Raw genomic sequence first — 5066 nt, 5'->3', positions numbered from 1 at the left:
TGCCAGTGAGCGAACGAGAAAGAGGCAGACCCAGGTAGCCGACTTCGGTGCAAGCAGTGATTTATTATGTACAGTGATGAGGAGAAATAACAAAATGCACAGAGGGAAATAGTGCATAGTCCTGTTGATGAGTAGTAGCCGGGTGTTTGACCAACAGCAGGAGGCGAGGAGATGGAGAGCTGGGCCAAGCTGCGTAGGCTGGGAGACTCCTGGGCTGGTCGGTGGTGATGGTGGCTACTGAAGGTAGAGACAGAGAGATGAAGGCAATAGTGGAACAGATAGGCGACTGAGCATTGACCTGCCTGGGAGGGGAGAGTGGAGCCACGGTCCGGAGGAACAGTCCATGGGGGGAACACAAAACAGTTGCTGGCTAGGGGATAAATACATACAAAACAACGAAAGAGCACGGAGAAAAAAATGGCCTAGAGACTAGAACGAACTGGCAAGTGACTGAGGAGTGAAACCGGGTAATATAGTGAGCAACCTAATCAAGTGCAGCTGGTGATAAGGGAGTGAGGAACAGGTGAACGTGATTAGTGTTAATGGGCAAGAGACAGTAGGAAAGGTGAGGGAGGCCAGAGCGGCCGAGCAAACCTGACAAGGTCAGAAACATGCAAAGTTGACTTTTACTTCAGAGACTGTAAAAAATGATGGAGGTTACCTTTTATCCACACTGACAGTGTTTTTGTGAGTGTTTTCTAGTATGTGCGTCTCACTCTGCAGGTTGAATTTCATTATATAAAGTGAGTCAGTCCACACTGAATCTGTGAGGTCTAATGTAGGACATGCATTCTTTTATCTATTTTTTCTTTCATGTGGATTTGGAACCCTAATCTTCTGACTTGGACCCAACAGTGTTTATCACAATTGCTTACATAATAAGGGATGCAGTAAAATTATATTTCAGAAGGGTTTGGATCAAGTCACATTGCCACCATGTATCTGCAGTTATTTAAATGGGCAGTGTGATAATTATGCACCATTATAAATAGCTTGAAAAAGGAATCTAAATTTCAGTACATGACTCTACCCATGTGGATTACGAACACTCTACTCCTCTGAGTAATAGGCAACAGTACTGACCACTGCACATCTGACTGTGTAATACTGACCTTTCTAAGTGTCAGCAGCTTACATAATAAGGGATGCATTCCCTGTAAAATTTTATTTTATAAGGGTTTGGATCAAGTCATGTTGCCACCACATATCTTTGGACCAGTATGTAAATTATGAAACAGCCAAAATAGCTTAAAAAAACGGGAATGTAAGTTTCAGTACATTGAGCCTCTATTCTTCTGACTATGAGGAAAAAGTATTGAACATCCTACAGTGTCATGCTCAGCTTTTTGAGTCTCAGTAGCTTATATAATAAGGAATGCACCCCCTGTAAATCTTTTTTTCAGAAGGGTTTGGATCAAATCATATTACCACCACGAATCTGCAGTTATTTAAATTGACAATTTGATAATTATGGAACAGTCTTAATAGTTTAAAAAATTCAAAGTAAAATTTCATATGGATTTGAATTCCTACTCTTCTGACATGGAGGTAACAGCACTTACCACTGCACCATATTCCTATAAGGGAACTCGGCAGGGAAAGACCATTAAAGTGCACAGTAATCTTCACATAATAAAAATTTCACTACTAGAACAAAGATCCCCCCCCCTCGTTGTAAACAGGCACTCAGCTGTGGTCTTTTTTTTAATTGTACTAACATCCTTTTTAATAAGTCAGCAATTAAGCAATAAGGTGTATGGCCCCTCTCCTGGAATCGCCACCTTAATGTAGTGGAGCGGTTTACAGGGGGTGCATTCCTTATTATATGAGCTACTGAGATGCAAAAAGCTGTTCTGATGATCCTGGGAGCTGTGTTGCGTGGGGCATTATCCCGTGGTAGGGTCTCCCAGGGCAAATTGGTCCCATGGAGGGACCAGACTAAGAGTGATTCAAAAACCCTGATAGTTATTTGTACTGCACTGACTTAAACCTGAGACCCATATCTGTGTTTGTAAGATTTGAAACAACTGAGCCTGATCAGTACTGTCAAATCTGAGACCCGGAACCAGTGATAAGTAACTGAAGTTATTCTGTTGTGCTTTATTTGGAGCAAGATATTAGTTTAGGCAGGACACCAAAGTCATGCTTGCCTTAGCTCACTGACATTAGTTTTTATTCATGCTTCACAAGGTTCTTAGTTACAAACTGACTAGTTACATCTAATCATATTCACAGTGCACAGACCAACCATTACATCCTGACATTTATTATTACTCTAATGATACTTTTATACCAACATCATATGCTGCTTCTGTTCCCTTATCCCTTGTGTGCAGTGTTTTAGCATTGTTAATGTTGATAAAATTTAATTTATATTAAAGTGTTATTAAAGCAGAGCTCTTGTTGTTGCTCAGATTCTTTGAGAAGTCTATCAAACAGCGGGGCATTTGCCAGCAAAGCTCTCTAACCATCTGCTTTAAATGGTCAGAGTAATCTGACTTGAGTTCACAAGGCTAATGCACCAAAAGCCCACTCTCTGCATCTTAAGTGTGTATTTTCTTGCAACTATGGACATCCTTATCATGTTTTTAGGCCCTAGTCTCAATCCAAAACTTTTAATGTTGTTATCCAATGGAGAGTCTGTTCTGATTCTTAGATTTACCTAAATCGTACCCTCCAAAGTTTGCTGCTACTGTGTTGCTGCCCACATATGCACACACACACAGTGCTCTAGAGAGAGGTGAAGAGGAGGAGCTGAACAGGCTCCAAGTCAACAAAAATTCAGATTTTCATATCCATACAGTAGTTTGTAATGTTTCATATTGTGAATCGGCAAACTGAGAAGAAATGGACCCAAACTGCAGATAAAGCTATACAGTTTTATTACACATTGCAAAAGTACAAAACCAGACTTAAAATTCAGGGCAGAGGAAAACTGAAAGACAGAATCAAAGTTCACATTCAAGTTAAAAACACAAACAAAACAATTCCAGACTAAGCAAATAATCTGTAACCAGTGTGAGTACAGGTAGTTTAGGGGAGGCTGCCTTGAAGACATAGCTTTGCTAGCTCCTAATTACTTTACACTGAATGAAGCTGAACTACAGAAACGCTGCCCTAGGGAGAACTTCAGGTTGATTAACTAAAGCTATTTAGAAAACGTAGTTCAAACTAATTTGTTAACAAAAAAAAAACAAGTTATATTTGTGTGAACAAATCTAGATTTTGCTTTATCTGACTACCAATAAGATAGTGACCCCCCTTCAATAAAGGTGGCAAAAAAGGTGTGGAAAAATTTTTAAGAATCATAGTATTTCAAACTCCACCTGGTTGTGTGTCTTTGTAAATTTGAGGTGACAAACCACACAAATGGAGGCAATGGTGAACAGAAGATGTCGCTAACCCTGTTAGACACTCCAACATGCACAAACTTAAACACTGGTCAGTTTAGCTGTAGTCAGCAGCAAAGTACCCCACCCCATTGTGTTCTTGTTGTATTTATCATTATGCTTCTTTCATTGGCTGTTTAACAGCGCCTTAGATTTTTGAGACTTTTATTTTGTGTTACCTATGTATCTGCATTATATTTCACTTACTATATTGTGTAGCATTCGTCTGGACGGCAAAGAATTTCATTGTACAGGGAAACACGTTTCCTCACTGTGCATATGACACTAAACACTTGACCTTGACCTTGACCCCACCACCATAATGTTTACACAGAGTAAAATATTAACACTCCCCACCAAACAAAAATGGCCTGTATCAGGTATATCAGGTACCTTGTATCATTGGATACAGGGTACCCAACAATTCATTCAGACATATATGGTGTTTCTGAAAACCTCAAGACCCTCAAGAATGATAGAAACCATCAGCCTTTGTTGATCTGCACAGAGAGGCTGCAAGTTGCTGATGGGATCTCCATGGGATTTCATCTCCTCTCTGGCCCTTGGGGTGATGGGTACAGCTTGTTCCCTCTCAGCCGGAACCTAAGCAGATATTTATAGAGTACAAAAGCCCAAACATGACAACTGAGGCTACTGAATGAAGCAGTTTTACTCTACAGTAGCTTAGGGAGCAAGTGAGGTCAGCTTCTTATGGGATGAAGAGGACACTCGTTCCTCCCACACTCTGACATCCTCTACATCTCTCCCACAAACAGATCCTCTTTTGCCCTCATCCTTCTTCTTTTTCCCTTCATCTGGATGAGAACTACAGCTGAGAAACAATGAAAACCAAAGCACGTCATCCTCTCTAGCACTTAAGCTTCCTCTTGTTTTTGTTTGTACTTCCTCCCTCTAATTCGGATGTTTCATCAACATCATCTCCAGCATATTTGTCTCAACGGTGACTTTGACTCGCTGAGTTCCTTGTGTTGCATGGTGGATTAGAGGTGCTGAGAATGTGGTAGATTGCAGGGATTTAATCTTTAATCAAAGGACCTTTTTTGCTGTGGTGCAGTGACTCCTAGGAGACATGGTGAAATGAGTCTAGGTCTACAGCTCTGCCTCCAATACTGAATTTCCTTTGGCTGCCAGCTCTCTATGTGGCGATCAATCATTTGATTTAGCTATATTTAGAAAGGCAATTATATAGCTGAGCTGATATCTTTTCTTCTATCACCTGATAGAGAAACTACAAAGCCCCCAAGTTGTCATATATTAGAAATATACTGTATATTCAGGTAAGAATATGTGCACATAGATTAGTAAACAGTTTATGAAATTGGAGCCTATTTCATACTTGTAAGTCCATAAACCACTGACACTATATATTAAAGCCATGTGTGGAGGTGATAGAATGGCAGAGAGTTGTGCTACCTGCTAAGTTAGTGCTGCAATGTCCTTGTGCTGTTGCTGCAGTGCCTGAGCCATCTGGTCCATGCGTGCGCCCTGAGATGACTGAGATGACCAACCACTTGCACCGGAGCCGGCAGGATCCATGTTGGCCAGTTCGTTCTGTTATGTGCCGTTCGCACCTGTCAGTGAGCGAAAGAGAAAAAGGCAGACCCAGGTAGCCGACTTCGGTGCAAGCAGTGATTTATTATGTACAGTGATGATGAG

Source organism: Monopterus albus, unplaced genomic scaffold (genome assembly GCF_001952655.1).
Source record: "Monopterus albus unplaced genomic scaffold, M_albus_1.0 scaffold58.1, whole genome shotgun sequence".
NCBI lineage: Eukaryota > Metazoa > Chordata > Actinopteri > Synbranchiformes > Synbranchidae > Monopterus > Monopterus albus.
The sequence above is the reverse complement of the archived record's forward strand: the minus strand, read 5'-3'. Positions refer to the sequence as shown.